We start from the raw sequence: 17284 nt of genomic DNA, 5'->3' as shown, positions 1-17284 counted from the left end.
AGAATTTGGGGGGCATCTAGGTGGCACAGTGGGTAAAACACTGGCCCTGGATTCAGAAGGACCTAAGTTCAAAAATCCAGCCTCAGACACTTGACACTTACTAGCTGTGTGACCCTGGATAAGTCACGTAACCCTCATTGCCCCACAAAAATAAGAATAAGAATAAGAATTTTGCAAAGGGCTCCTTTTCATTAAACCTTTCTCCTCCCTCTAAAATACAGAACAACCTTTGCAGCCTTATCTTCTTGGCTAAAAAGAGCATCGTTCCAACTGGCCTTGCTCTTCTAGCCCTGCACTTTGTGGCAAAAGTCTTTGGTGGAGTTTAAAGACCGGTGGCCAGAAATACATCCTTTAAAAATGTTTACTTTGTTGGCCTTCCTTGCCCATACCAACAAAAGCACCAGGTCCACATGCTATACACGGAGGCATGGAAAACAAAATAGCTAGAGAATCAAAAGGAAAATAAATGGCTGGTTGCTTTCTTCCTTGTCCTAGCATCAGCTGGTTGGGGTCACTAAGCTAGAGCAGGGGTCTCCTGGGGGCAAGAAGGAGCAGGGCAAGCCATTCTCCTTATCCGGACAGGAAATGGGCTCTGCCAATGAGAAGCAACAACAACAACTAAAATATATGGGTGAGGCAATGACAGAGTCACTAGAAGGAAGGGCACCCGACTTAAGGGTGACAACACATTTCCTTCCTTTCCCTCAGGAAGCCAGGGGGAAGCAGAGGAGGTAATGATGATTCACTGAGATAAAGACCACAACAACCAGAAGGTCCATGGGTCCAGTGTACTCTGCATCCCCGACAATGCCACGGAGAAGAGAGGGCTATGGGGGACACACTGTTTCCTGACATACTGGACTTAGTCCTATTCCATGTCCTTATACTCTTATCCCTCCCCTTTCCCTTTCCTCCAAATGTTTAAAATCCTAAGGGAGCCCTCATCGCATCTCCTGAGTGAAGCTGAATTCCTGGGAAGCACAGTCGTTGCTTGGAAATGGGGGCCTCTGAAGATACTTCACATGAAACCCATTATAAGGGGCCGCCATAGCTCCCTACTTCATGTAAATGTGTTTCTATTCCCCTCCCTAGGATGAGACCAGAGCTATGCTGGGAAATGTTTAACACTTGACTCTCTAGAAATACACAACATACTTTTAAGTTTATTCTTCATTACTAATATTTTCTCCATCACTTTTGTAAAGGCTAAATGATCAACAAAACAATAACTGAAGCCTTGATTTGTATTTTACTGATTTCCAAGGTGTAAATGCTCAATTTGTAATCTATTAAGAGCTGTTTCCAACATACCACTGGATGAGACCAACCTCTTATTCCTAGAGCCCAGGTCCTTGGACTTAATTATTCTTATGCTGCCCTTCCACACCTACATGGGTAGTTGAAGGAACAAAAATACATTTTCTATTCCTCTCAAAGCCAAAGTTAGTAGCAACACTTTTCCACCCTCCTCCTCTTTCTTGCCTTCCTTATTCCACCTGAGAAATTGCTCTCTGAGTTTACACCCTTCTTTTCCACCCTGCCCCATACACCTGTAAAAGGATTAATTTGTGAGGTATACAGGTTTTCACAATCAAATTTTTACTTCAACTCTTTCTCCTTCCCTTCTCCTGACTCTTTATCCTAAATAATTAACTCCCCAGAGCCTCTTAGATCATAGATTTAGAACTCAAAAGGACCTTAGAAGTCCATCCTCCTGATTTTACAGGTAAGAAAACCCAGCTACAAAGAGATTGTGACTTTCCAGGGTCACAAAGCTAGTAGTGTCTGAGGTGGGATTTGAACTCAGGTCTTCCTGACTCCAGGACGAGCACATCATCTACAACACCAAACTACCCTTCTGATCTTTCTGATTCTGTTCCTCTCAATGATCTGTTTTCTTTGTTGTCTCCTTGGCTCTTGATTACTACATGAAAATGTTTTTGGAGACGATAGCCTTTTCTAATCCTAGAATTTCCTGAGAACTGATTTCATTATTTAAACTTTTCTTGTTATCTGAACTTATTGACACTACTTCTGTTTCTCCCATTTAAAGTCTTTACATGATGAATAGCTCAGCTGCTTCTGGATTGTTGAAGTTTATTTATTTATTGTTTGTTTGTTTGTTGAATTTTTTGTCTTTTTTCATGGATATACCACTGTGTTATGTATTTCCATTTTCTTAACTTTTTGGCCTATCATATTTAAATCTTTTCCTTTTTTTTCTCATAAACAAGTAGCCTGGAATCATAAGAATTGATTCCTTGATAGCTACAGGCCATTCTCTTGGCTATTTGCAATATTGATTTCACTTCAAATTTGTGAAGTTTTGTGTTTTGTGATTGAAACTTTGAGTTTCTCTCAGTCATTATTCTATGAATTCTGTCAATCAGTATCAAGTTCTCTGTTTTCAATACTTCTGGGACTTTCAGAGAACTCCAAATTAATTGACAACTGAAAATGCACAGATGACTAGTAAAGCCCTGGAGTAGAATACCAACGAAGAATACTCATGAATACCTCATTAGGAAACATACACTGAAGTGACATACCAGCTGCTGGGAAGTAACTCAGGGCATGACTGTAAATGCCTGAGGCTAGACAAAGCTCTAAAAAAAAAAAAGAATGCTTACAGGTATATATCATCATTATCTTTGAGCTCCATGAGCCCCATGTTTGTTGGTTTGTTTGTTTGGTTTTTAATCTGTATATAAATTGTTCAGTCTTTCAACCTTGTTAACTCTTTACTTGCAAGGGAAGATGGTGATAACACACCAGGTGGCACCAGAGAGTGAAGTTACCTGATGGCCAGGTAGGAAGCAAAGATCGAAACAAATAAAAAATCTCCCAAAGCATAACTAGGCCTTTCATGCCTCATGGGAGCCACTGACACAAGAATTACATGTAAATAGATCAGATTGGAGCTGTTATAACTATAACATTGTTATTTTCTTGTCTTTATCTTTTTTTAAGGCAGCTAAGTGGCAATAGCAGATAGAGTACCAGGCCTGAAATCAGAAAGACCTCAGTTCAAATTCAGCCTAGTACATTTCTGTGACCCAAGACTATCTGTGTGACCCTGGGCAAGTAACCTACCTTCTTTCTGTTTTTTCCCCCAATTATAAAATGGGGATAATAATAGCATATACCTCACAGGGTTGTTGTAAGGATCAAATGTGATATTTGTTTGTAAAGTGCTTAGCACAGTCACTAGCACATTGTGGGTACTTAAAAAATGCTTCCTTTCTTCCTTCTAGTTTATGTTGATTCTGACTTTTGTTCTAAATACTCCACGGTCTAATTACTCAGAGACAAGTAATTCAGCAACACCTTCCATTCACTTACAAGCTATTTTCCACTCTTTCATCGAACCACAGATTCAGAGCTGAAAGTAACCTTGGAGGTCACTCAGTAGATGAGCAAACTGATATGTGGATTTAGTGATTTCTCCCCCCCCCACAATATCACAGAGGTAGATCTGTCGATGGCAAATCTGAAATTCTAACTGAGGGCCTTTGACCTCCAATCCAGCACATGTTTCTGTTGTAGATTTCTATTGTACATGTTGCCTCAGTGAAATAAGATGAGGTCAATTTCAGTTTTTGTCATAGTGTCATAGTGTCACATTCACTGCTTTTGGGTTATCTCTTAAAAGAAAGGAATCTTGACATAGAGGCACAAAGTTTCTATCTATGTACACTCTAAGTCGTTGGCCCCTCTCATTCTTAATTCTGCACCATACATTCTAACACATTTCATTCACTTGCCGGTCCTTGCTCACCTTGGAACCGAAGCCTCTGAATATCAAAGTATTTTCAGTTGTTTTTTTAGTCGTGCCTGACTATTCATAATGTTATTTGGGGTTTTCTTGGCAAAGATTACTAGAGTGCTTTGCCATTTCTTTCTCCAGCTTATTTAATAGATGAGGAAACTGGGGCAAACGGGGTTAAGTAACTTGTCCAGAGCCACACAGTTAGTAAGTGCCTGAGGCTAGATTTGAACTCAGGTTTTCCTGACCCCAAGCCTAGTATTCTAACCACTAGGCCATCTAACTTCCCTTAGAATACCTACAGATCTGGAGGTGAGGAAGCAGATGTCAGCAAGCAGCAGACCATGGGTAACTTATGCCTGGTGGGAGTGGAGTATTGCGTCAGTGAGAGTGAACTGGGGATGGGATAAGTGTGTGGTGCCCTTTAATAGGAGCAGGTGTTGCTGATCTCTCTTCCTGACACCCAGAGACATGTTGGGGCAGTGGAGCAAACTATCTGTGGCTTGTTAAGCCTCAAGAGATTCTCTTATATAGGACTGCCAAAGACATTGCTCAACTATAGCACTGCAGTGGCACATTTTGAAAAGAGATTAAATCGCTTTATGGCAACTGTGCCAGGAGAGGCTGAGATGAGGACACCTACATGCCTGCTTGAGATGCAGCATGAATAGTGAGACTATAGCATGAGTTTGTAAACCTTCCCCTCTCCCACCACCACCTTCCCAGTCTCCCAGGCTTGCAACTGACTATCTCTCTCACCCCCCATATCCAATTGATAGGCCAAGGTTTGTCGATTTTCACCTTTGCAACATCCCTCAAATATGCCTTCTCCTCTCCTCTGGCACTGTTACGTTCTAGTGCAGTCCCTCATCACTGCATATGCAGACGATTGGAGCAGTCTGCTGGTGGGCCTGCCCACCTCAAGTCTCTTACCCACTCCAGTTTATCCCCTCACCATAAGTGAAACTGTCCCTTTCCCCCCTTTATGATGGTAATTTGGGTGCAAAGGGAAAGATGCTCTGTGACTCCACAAGCCTGCTCATTTGTCAAAAGTGAAATTGAACAATGATCCAAGATAATTCCAAAGAACTCATGATGGAAAATGTTCTCCACATCCAGAAAAAAAAGAACTGTGGATTCTAAATGTAGATTGAACCCTACTGTTTCTACTTTTGCTTTTTTTTTCTTTTTTGAGGTTTTTCCCTTTTGTTCTGTTTCTTCTTTCACATGACTAATGCAGAAATGTTTAATGTGATTGCACATATATAACATATCAGATTGCTTTCTGTCTTGGGATGGGGAGAGGGAAGAGAGGGAGGGGGAAAAATTTGGAACCAAAAATCTTATGAAAACAAATGTTGAAAACTATGTTTACATGGAACTGGAAAATAATAAAATACTTTCATAATTTAAAAAAGTGAAATTGAGAACTCAGATCCAAATAGGAGGGACTGCTACAGCTGGGAGTTCAGACCTCTACTAGCATATTGGAATGTGGCTAGTTCTAATGTCATAACCTTTTAATTCCAATTCCATTCAATAAGTGTATTCTAATCAATAATGTGAGTGTGTATTCCTTTGGGTGAGCCCAAATTGCAAAGGAGATAACATTTTGGTGGGATGGGAGCAACACAGACAATTTTGATAAACTTATGAAATATTGTATGATAATCTTGATATTTTAAGCTATAGGCTAAGCTGTGAAAACCAAGCAGGAACTGAAGGGTGGAGGCACTTCTCTGCACAAACACAGACAGCCATTTGGAGAACCTACAATTTGCACAAGGAGGAAAGGGGCCTGAGGTGGTAGCTCAGGCTTAGAGTACTACCTGGTGGCTTATGCAGGAATTGCATCCTGATCAGCTTTTTCTAGACTGTGGTGGATATGCTCACCCAAGTAGTAAGTAGCAGAACCAGAATTCAAATTCAGGTTCCCTTACTACTAAAAGCTTTTTGCTACCCCATTCTTGAGAAAGCTCTTAGGGTTTTCCAACCTCCAAATCCTCTCTGAGGCTGGTCATAGTCACATAAAGACAGGCTGCTCAGAAGGTCTTTGTGAGTAATGGAAGGCTCTCGCTAAAAGAGAAAGCAGGATGACTGACTGAGGCAGCTGGGGCACACTAGAATACTCAGCATTCTTCCTTATGAATTTAGCCATCCAAAAGTCCAGGCACCGTTTCCCCTCATGTTTGGCAAAGGGTTTTTTCCCCCTCCATATACCTGGATCTGAGCAAAACTCAATCCACATTTTGCTCAGAATAGCTCTCTTCTAATATTCAATGTCCCTGGGATTTAAGAGGGAATTTTAATGGATGTTTGGAAGGGCAAGCTGATACCAAAGAACCTCAGAAGTGGGTTCGGTTGTCATTTTTTGAGACAAGGTTTTTCCAAATCTATGTCTGATTTTAGTAGACTTTTCATACTTGTCCGAGTTTCATACACTCTTCCTTTTTCACCAAAAGGAAGTACAGGACAGGATAAACTTCTAAAACTGGGCACAGGCATGAACTCGTGCATACCCACACAAACACACATCTATAAATGGTAATAATAGCTAGTATTTACATAGCCTTTTAAGGTTTGCAAAGCACTAATATCCAATATCATCTCATTTTATCATCAGAACCACCCTAGGAAGTAGAAAAGAAGGAAACAAGCATTTAGTGAGCATCTATTACATGCCAGGCACTGTGTTACAAATATCTCATTTAAAACCCTTAACAACATAGGAAAGTAGGTACTGTTATGATCTCCATTTTACAATTGAGGGAACTGAAGAAGAGGCTAAATGACTTGCCCAGGGTCACACAGTTAATAACTGCCCAAGGCTGGATTTGAACTCAGTTCTTCCTGACTCCAGACCCAGCACTGTGTCCACTGTACTGCTGCCTCTTACGATCTGCCTAAAGCTCAGGCTATCTAGCCTTGAGAGTTGATTTAATTCTGGCGTAAAAGTCAAAATACCTGCACTCTAGTCCTAGCTCAGCCACTAACTTTCTATGAGATTTAGGCAAGTCGCTCATTTGCCTGGACCTCAGTTTTTTCATATGCAAAATGAGGGGGCATAAACTAGATGATTTCTAACTCCAGCTAACTTTCCACCTCTGACAATCTAAGTTACACTGTCCTTTCCAGCTCTATCATCCTGTTTTCCATGCCTATGGTATCAGAGCTAGTGTCACATCTGGAACTCAAACCTACATCTCCTGATTCCAGGTCTAAGTCTCTTTCTACTATACCATCCTGCATCTCCTATTTGGAGATTTAGGACTACTACTTTATTATTTTTGTTATACAATATTTGCTTATCATATGACATATTTATACATATATGCATACAGTTGTGTTTATTATTTATATTATCAAGTCCAAAAATTCCATTTTCAGAAACTTAGACCATTACTAGCTATGTGACTCAGAACAAGTCACATAGAACCTCTGTCAGCTTTTCATCTGTTTCCTCATCTGTAAAATGGAAATCATAGTAACACCTACTTCACAGATCCTACCACAAAGGAATATATCTGCTGTCTGGTATCTCTCTGAAAGTACAGTGTCCCTAGGAATATTATTTTTGGCCATGCATTATCTGCAAGAGCAGGTCCAAAAATAGGTCCTTGAGCTGATCTGTTTACTAGGAGTTGGTGGCTTCTAATGAGTTCTGACCTCATTCTAGGCTATAGATTTGTACCTCGGGGTGTGTTATGTCACTCTCTTCCCGCCTCCTCCCCACCCTTTCCTTTTTCCAAGAAACCAAAGGAATGACCAGTGAAAACTAAAAAGTGATGTTTTCAATAGTATGAATGAAAATGGGCAAATTGTCTAGCTATATATAGAAGTCTTATTCAGTTAAAGATGTAGTAACTTAACGCAATTGCAAGTCACTGCAATTCAATTCTACAAATATGTATTAAGTTTCTGCTATCTGCAATATACTATGTTCAGTGATAAATATATAAAGATAAATATAACCTAGACCTCAAGAACCTAGCAACCTAGGGTTGGGTTTGGGAAAGGATAGGAAAATAGGAAGAGACATGTATATAAATAATTATAAAGGAGAGTGACTAGATGGCTTTACATCCCTTCTAGCTCTGTCTATGAAACTATAATCTTAAGTGTAAAGGATTGGGATAGACAGACAGACAGACAGATAGATGGGTAGATGGAAAGACAGATAGATAAATAGATACAGAGATACAGAGATAGATACAGAGATACAGAGATACAGAGATACATGGACAGACAGCATTCAATGGATCCTAACCATGTGCTAGGCACTGTACTAAAACAAACAAGGCAATCCCAACCCTCAAAGATCTTACATTATAATAGGAGAAGATAATAAATAAAGGTGTGCTAGATAAGGTGAAGTGGGAAAAGGGTACCTTCCCCAAAGGCATGGCAGAAGACTGCAGGATGTGGCATGGCAGCCTGGTTCTAATCTAGATATGGCAAAAATCTCCAGGAGAATTCAGGTCCAAGCAGATTGCTATGGGAAATGTGAGGAAGGGGTGATTGATTTCAGATGAAATGGTCAGAGAAGGCTTTTGGGAAGAAGTGACAACCTACACTGGGTCTTGAAGAATGGAAGGACCTCACCAGACTGAGCTGGAGGTAGAGAGAAGAGTCTATGACATGAAGGACCATGTGAAGACCAGAATGAGGAAGTGATTTGCCCAAGGTCACACAAGTTAGTGGCAGAGTCAGGACTCAAACTGAGGTCCCCTCATCTCATTCTTCTACATCACATCCAATTTATGAAAACTGTCTTTAGAAGACTTGTTCCAGAATTATTAAAAGGAACACAAGCACAGTTGTGGTAAAAGGCTCCTGAATCCTTGCTTCCCTCTTTGGTTTCCCCTTCCCCAACAACTAGAACATTAGGAGATATTTTCCAGCCCTGCGTTGGGCTGGGCATTTTTAGCTTTGCGGCTGGGATGAGTGATCTCCAGCCAGAGGTTCAGTGCACAAGCTCACATTCCACCCTCACTGAGCAACCACAGCATCACTCCTCATTCCCCCCAAGTCATCACTTTTCAGAATCCAATTCAAGAAAATCAAGGCAGCCCAAGGCAAACGTCTACACCGGGGAGAATAGCAGCTGACACTTTTCTGATGCTTTGAGATGTGTTCACTCTTACAAAAGCCTCAAAACAGAAAAGCAATGAATTATCACCCTCATTTTACAGATGACAAAACCAAGGCTCAGAGAGAAGTAACAAGTAAAGTCACACAGAAAGTAAGCTGCAAAACCTATATTTGAACCCAGGTCTCTTAACTCCAAGGCCAGTTAATCATCTAATATGCCGGGATAAAAATAGACAGCTAATACCTAATAAATATCAATACATTTCTTCACATTTCAACAGAAATAAGAGCTTAACTCTTTCCAGTCCTTAGTACCCTAGTCCTGCTTTGAAGAAATTATAGGAAAAATCAGAGGTTGCTTTAAAACAATGATTATTCCTACTTTACTGTGTAGGGTGCTTGAGGAGTAATAATAGTATAATCTGTACTATAGAACTGCATCTCAGCATTTTCATGGGCTAGGTTCAACCTTTGGGCTGCCCAATAAAATCTTTCTGTGTCCTATGCCCCTATTTCTGTGCCATACATCCTCCTCTTCCTCCTCCTCCTCCTTTTCTTCCTTTTCCTCTCTCCCTCCACATACATACATGTTCTCAGAGCTTCTGGAATTCTGTAACAGAATATAACTAATGCCAATTTTTTTAAAGAAAAGGAAAAGAGGAAAATGAATGTGAGAATTCAAAGGACCCTTAGCAGCAACTATGCAAGCACTCAGGCCAACACACTGAATATAGGTATAGGACAGATTTTATTTGACCTGTCAAAAAAAAAGTGAAAAAGATTTGCACCTAAGTAAATAAATGATTAAGATGAACTCCCCTTACCCTTCTAATGAGTCATATCACCCTCAAGGTCTTATACAATTTTACAGACATATGATTGCATTGGAACTGATCCCCTACCTTGGCTCCCAAGGGAAAAGCACTTAAGGTTGCTGAAGGTTCAAGCAAGTTTCCCCTCTGGCTAACTTGGTCTTCTTTAGAGGCCCATGTAGTACATAATTAAGGTCTTCCTTTGAGGGGTATTACTAGAGAGATGACCCCTTTCCCCAAACCTATATAATACTTATGATGTACAGTACCAGTGAAAGGCAAGACCCAAGTTTGCTTCTCCAACATTACAGCTCTAAGCCAAGATGTTCTTCAGTTTCAGCTCCTTCTTGGTCCCTAATTGGTCAAAATTTTAAAAGATAATTCACACTTCTCATTTCAATGGATATCCAAGTAATTTCAAAGGGTTTATACCAAACTTACCTTTCTTGTCTTTCTCCTTCTAGATTTCCTTAATCATGTATCTACAAGTGGCAGCTGGGTGACACAGTAGATAAAGCACTGGCCCTGTATTCAGGAGGACCTGAGTTCAAATCTGGCCTCAGACACTTGACACTTACTAGCTGTGTGACCCTGGGCAAATCACTTAACCCTTATTGCCCTGCCAAAGGAAAAAAATCATATAACTACAAGTGAGATCATTGAGGTATTTAACAATGGAAGCATAGTTGTTTATAAATGAGCAATAATAGCCACCAAATCCTTGAAAAGTCTTTCATTCTTGAAAATTCTTTGAATGTGGGTGAAGGATGACTGTAGTTGTCTTCTCTGGGTGAAAAGACTGTATTCCTTGTTGAGCTAGTAGAAGACCTACATACTTGATAGCCGCTCCCTAAAACTGGTACTCCTCTATTGGCATCTTCAGACCAGATTCATCCAGTATATCATCAGTTTGTCCTTCTGTTCTTCCAAGATGTTTCTAAAGAAAAGTCAGCGAGATATACCAACACATCCTGGCAGTTCATGTTTTCAGCCACTTAATCTGCAAGCTGTTGAAAAGTTTCGAGCGACCCCTGAGATTCATTGGGGCATATGTGCTCAAAGTGAATGAATTCCTTTGGGCAGGTAAAGACTGGCTTCTCTTCTTCTGCCATTGGGATATGATAGTATTTACTGAATAAACCAATGCTCATGTAGGAGGGTCCTGATCAGAAAAAAACCCTTGACCAATTGAGTTCCTCCAATCCACTTAATGAAATGATAGGGCATAGACTTTTGTCAGAAAAAGACACCTCAATAGAGATGTTTAGGACATATGCTTGGGCTGCTGGGATGACACAGAAATTCCTCTGCACCCTGTGATGGAGGGTTTGAGTTGTCAGGAGAGAATAAGGAGAATCAACTCTTGTGAATAAGGAAGACAAACTTCTTCTGGAGGAGCCCTCCCCTTAGTAGCCTATAACAAGCATGAGGAGAAATGGATCCATCTCTTTGAGCCCTTCTGTTTTGAGATTCTTTTTGAAAATTTTCTCTGCCTTGAACTTCCATCAAGGAGAAGGAGGGTTTTCCCTCTTCCCCTTTCCAATGACAATGGTGGCTATAAGCACATAAATCAATAAGCAAACATTTATTAAGTGCTTACTATGGACCAGGCATTGTACCTTTAACTCTATTGATATAAAGAATGGCAAAAGGACTCCTGCCCTCAAGGAGCATACATTTCAATGGAAAAGGAGGGACACCATATAAATAAAAAGGTACAATATATGAGACACATACAGAGTAGGAGGAAGATGCCTTTAGAGTGAGAGGCTCTAGAAGCTGGAGTGATGGGGAGGTAGAGTAAACCAAGTAAGTCTACTATAGGAAGTGACATTTGAGCTGAGTCCTGAAGGAAGCAATGGATTCTGAAAGGTGGAGATGAAGAAGTATTCTAGGCATGGGAACAGTCAGTGCAAAGAATAGTAAGCAGGACAATGTGGTTGGATCATAGAGTGCATAGAGGAGAGTAAATTGGAAAGATAGGATGGGGTCATAGGTTATGAAAAGCATGGCAGGAGGAATCTATGCTTGTCTGGGTGATCGTGAATCCGTGGTTGCCTTTCTTTCTTTCTTTCTTTCTTTCTTTCTTTCTTTCTTTCTTTCTTTCTTTCTTTCTTTCCTTCCTTCCTTCCTTCCTTCCTTTCTTCTCTCTCCCTCCTCTCTCTCTCTCTCTCTCTCTCTCTCTCTCTCTCTCTCTCTCTCTCTCTCTCTCTCTCTCTCTTTAATAACATGATACTTATCTGAGAAGAGAATTTCATGCAGCAAAGAATTAAAAAAAGCTACCCATGGATGGTCAGTGGATCTCATCCTTGTGAGCTGCTCAAACAATGCAGAGTATATATGAAATCATTTGTTTAACAGTCTTGCAAAGCTTTCTTTACCTTCTAGAGGGAAAGAAAATGTACATTATGGGCCATTTGAGATGTTTTCCTTGCTTTTAACTTCTAAGTATTTTCTATGGTAGGGGCAATTAATAGCTGCCTTATACGTGGTATACATATTGGGGGTTTTGGGGTTGTTTTGGGGTTTTTTGGCCCTAAACAAAGCCTTTTTATTGAATTATATTAGATAGAAGTAAAAGACTACCATTGGATGCGACTTGCCTGGCCACATGACTACATATTGGTTGCATGGAATTAGGGTAAGTAAATAAGGAAGACTCCTCTTCAAATCCAGCCTCAGGCACTTCCTAGCTGTGTGACCCTGGGCAAGTCACTTCACCCCAGTTTGGGCCTCACTTTCCTCATCTGTCAAATGAGCTGGAGAAGGACATGGGCAAAGCATCCAAGTCATCCAAGGATCTTTGCTAAGAAAATCCAAATGGAGTCAGGGAGAGCTGAACATTCAAGAACACTTGAGGGGTCAGCCTTCTATTTTCCATGCCCTCCCAGCTGTGGCCTAGATAACCCTAGTTTGTCCTGGAGAATAACTAGAAGAGACCCTTGACAGATGAGGTTGAGAATGCCCTGATATACATATTGTACATAGAGTGCCTTTTCTTGAAAGGATCCTGTTATCTGTATTTTGCAGAGACCCTGAATATGAGCCAAATTTAAGCTTTCTTTTAGAGCAGCAGTTCTCAAAGTGTGTGACAGGGACCCCTGAGAATCCCTTTAGACCCTTTCAGGGGGTCTATATTATCCAAATTATTTTCATGATAATACCAAGACATCCTAATTACCAATATGATAAATATCAAAAGCTATAACCTACATAAGCAAAAAATTTTAGGGTGTCTTCAATAATTTTGAAGAATTTAAAGGGGTTCTGACACCATAAATTTGAGAATTACTATAGTGTTACTCTGGGGTGGGAACAGAGCCAGAGAGAGAAACCTCAATCTGACCAACTCTTCTCTATGGTCAAACCTTTCCCCCCACCCAATGAATCAAGATTCAAGTGAACCCACAACTGGAGCCCCTTTTGTGTGCCTGGAGTACACTGGGTCTAGGAGTACATTGAAACCACTGGCTGACTAGCAACTAGCTCAGACTATCTTAAACTTTTGGCGGAACATACTGTGCTCTAGCTCAATGCCCAAAAGTACAATAGACACAACAAGGTACAGTTGGTAATTTACTGGATTTGACATTGAAAGACTTAGATCCTAATCCTTGTTCATCTATTTAGCTTTGGGCAAAATACTTAACTTCTCTGGGCTTTTTTTCTTCATATGTAAAATAAAGGGATTAGGCAGGATAACCCTTAAGGTCCTTTTAGCTCTAAAGTTGAGATCCTGTGAAGTAGCATTATGATTCTTGTCTTCTTCCATACAGTTACTACTACAGGTGATGTATAGGAATTGTCAGGCTCTATGATGATGCTGTTGACCAGCAGTTGTTTCTGTTTTTCCATCACAAATAGGAGAATCTTCTGTGACTTTTTCTCAAAATGATCAAGGATCAATGAGATGTATTTTGTGAGTTGTTCCCTCGTGCACATCCTACATCCTCTTCATGCAGTATATACCTATCCTCTTCCTGAGCTTCTCCCTTAACCAGTCCTTTATTCTTCAAGCACTGGAGAGCCACCAAAGTTAAACAATCATAGGGGATAGTCAGGGCAAAAGTATGGAGAAGTAATCTTGGACCCGATCTTTATATGTCCTTATCATTTAGATCATGTGGCACTCCTTCAACTAGCAATTTTCTGTGTATCTCTAGGTACTTCACTACTCACCAGTGTTCTAAAGAGGCAACATCTATACTCTTCATTTTAGCTCCCGTAATCATAATATTCAAAACAATACAATTGAGATAAATACACAAAGCATGCACCCCAAACAAAAATTATCTTAAAACAAATAATATGAACTATAAAGGACACACTCAGAAAACATAGTTGTCTAATCACAGCCTGAAAACATTATTAAAAAAATTTCTCCAGTGGATCCTAGCAGTAATAGCATCAAAGACAAAGACACTAAATGAATCCCTACAATATCATACTTAAAGGAAATCCCTAATTTGTACATTCCTCCAGACAAGGATGTAACCCCTAGGTTCAAGGTAAGGACTCCATGGGTCCTTATCTACTCAAAATCATAGCTCATGATCCACTTCATCAGTATTTCATCCAGAGGTCACAATTAGTTCTAAGGAAATGCAATAGCATAAAAAGAAAAATAGCAGGGTCAGTGCTAGTTGCTGCCAGGTTCAGCTCCAATGAATAAAAGATTTAAAAGCTTCTCCCTGCCTCCCATTTCTGGATTCAACTAGAGACTCAACTGAAATGCTGCCTCTACCATCCTTCTTTTAGTTTAAAGCATAGGGCTTAAGTTATGGATCTTTTAGAAAGGCAAAACCCCAACATACCCAGTCGTTATTAGACTAGGGAACAAATCCTCAGTGCCTTTTCCTCCCAAAAGGAAAATCTGTATGTTTTCAGAGTCTTGGTTAAAATATGTGTTTACTCTGCAATAGGAGATTCCTGGCCCCAAGCTCTTTGGAATACAGAGGAGGGCCAGTTAAGTTGTGCCTATAGTCTTAAAATTATACTCCACCTCCATCATATGCTCAATAAAGACAGGGTCTCTTTCAGAAACCTCACACTCATGTAAAATTAAAAATTCCTCATGGCTCCCTGCTTAATGCTCAATTGCTAAACTGTACCCAATCAGCATCAGTTTAGACTATGCCCTTCCAAGAAAATGTTGAAAGTTCTCTGAGTCTTGGGAACAACCATTTTTACAGCCCCATAATTATTTTGGTCTCCTATGCAATTAGGTGGCACAATGGATAGAAGCCTGGACTTGGAGTCAGGAAGACATAAGTTCAAATCTGGTCTTAAAAACTGTAATGATCCTGGGCAGATCATTTAGCCACTGTTTGCCTTGGTTTTCTCAACTGTAACATAAGGATAATAGTGCCTACTTTCCAAGTTTGTTGTAAGGACTAAATGAGACAATATTCGTAAAGTGCTTAGCCCAGTGCCTTGCCACATAGTATGCACTTAAGAAATGCCTATTTCCTTCCTTCCTTCTCTGCTTCCTTCCTTCCTTCCTTCCTTCCTTCCTTCCTTCCTTCCTTCCTTCTATGCAAATGAATGAAGGGAAATGGCATGGGAATGAGTGCCAAACCTCCTGATTTGCCATATTCCTGCCTTTTTGATATATGCTTGCTCAGCAACAAACTACTCTCTACTTAAAAGATCTGTAATCTTAAAATATGCACTGCCTCAAATAGTGTAGATTGCAGAGCCTCTGCATCATTTCATCCAGTGAGATGCTAATCTATATCTTTCCATCAGTCCTCCATAAAGGATCTAACCAATATGCTGGAAGCCTTCCACTGGCTCCTTTAAAATGTTATTGATATAAGTGAATCCTGAAAATTATATGTTATCCTTCTCTCTTGATACCAACACAGACTCCCTCCTTTTCTCACCATACATCATCATCTTCATCAATGCAATAGTAGCATACTGCATTGCATCTTATATCTGATCCCACTGCCCATAAAAACTGAGGCAAAGGGCTGCCATTCACTGGAGGAAGCTCCAGTTTGTAGGAATCCCATGAGACTTGCACTAGTTCTGTTTCCCATTTGTTCTCCTACGTGTTATCTTGTTATTTTAATTTAATACTTTAATTATTCTTTTTGAATAGAGTGTCCACAGAAATGAGGACATGAGACATTTGCATAATTAGGATTACCCAAACCCACCCACACTAAATTTGAGGTAGTATCCAGTTTCAGAGATGAGTGAAACCTTTCCTACATTATCACTGGAATAGTCCTACTAGAATGTCTCATGTACTAATGTCAATTTCACCTGCCTAGTTTGCATCCATCCATATGTGGGCTACAAAGGATGGAGCAGAGAATGTGAAAATTCAGGGGATCGTGGTCCTTTCTAAAGATGTACAGAGGAAGAGAGAAGCACTTAGAGATCAAGACAGAGCTAATCCACCTGTACCCCCCAATCATTATTTGTGCTAAGGCTTTAATAACAAAGCCACACTCTCGTGGCATAAGCCATAAGTGTGGACACTGAAAAGAGAGAGATAAGCTAAGGCACGAGCCAGATCAATAGACATGAATGAAGGATCTTCTTTAAGTAGGATGAGAAGCCTGGACTATAAGCAAATGATTGGATTGTTTAATCTACACTTAGCCAGAGATCATGGGTTCTCAACCTGGGATTCAGGAGGTCTGTGGATAGATTCCTGGGGGGTTCATGAGGTAGATTTGAATGAGGAAAAATTATGTCTTTATTTTCATTCATCTTTGGTTTCCTTTGTAATCCTATGAATTTCATTTTGCTCTTTTAAAAACATTATTTTGGGAAGGCATCCAACGGCTTCATTAGACTGCCCAAAGGGTCCATGATACAAAATAAGTTTAGCTACCCCTGCCCTAAACTAATGACAGAAAAGTGACCACTACCTACAAATGGATAGAGCCAACGGGTGAGTTGTAGCTAAAGACCTGAGAGCCAGAGAGAAGCATGAAGGACTCTGCATTTAGTATGATGCAAATGAGAGTGGGGTTATATGTTTAATTAAGATCACATGCTCTGGTGCTAAATATTGATTGAAGTCAGATACTGGTCACGGCTTACCCCCTTTCCTCTCTCCCACCCATACTGTCATGTCATTATGTGTCAAGAAATTTAGTTACATGTGTCAAAAATATGGCTTGGATTTGAATATTTATTGTGTTCAAAATATCACAGGAGTTACTGGATTAAGTTTGGCAGAATGAAGAATGAACCGGAGGACACAGATGCTTGGGTCAGTTTCAGACATATCTACATAGTACTGACGGATGAAGAAGTCTATGGAGACTAAGGCAGAGAAAGTTCAGTCTTACAGTTGCCTACTATGATTAGCACTACAGGATATTAGTGCCCAGTGAAGAGAAAAGAGAAAAAGTCTGTGGTCACCCAGTGCCCAGTGGAAAAGAGGATGTGTAAAACTTCCCTTCAGTATCACCCCACAAATGAATCGTTTTACAAAAGGGAAGAAGTGGGGCAGCTAGGTGGCGCAGTGGATAAAGCACCGGCCCTGGATTCAGGAGTACCTGAGTTCAAATCTGACCTCAGACACTTGACACTTACTAGCTGTGTGACCCTGGGCAAGTCACTTAACCCCCAATGCCCTGAAAAAAACAAA

The sequence above is a fragment of the Dromiciops gliroides genome, chromosome 2 (genome assembly GCF_019393635.1).
Source record: "Dromiciops gliroides isolate mDroGli1 chromosome 2, mDroGli1.pri, whole genome shotgun sequence".
Taxonomy (NCBI): domain Eukaryota; kingdom Metazoa; phylum Chordata; class Mammalia; order Microbiotheria; family Microbiotheriidae; genus Dromiciops; species Dromiciops gliroides.
This window is presented reverse-complemented; position numbering follows the sequence as displayed.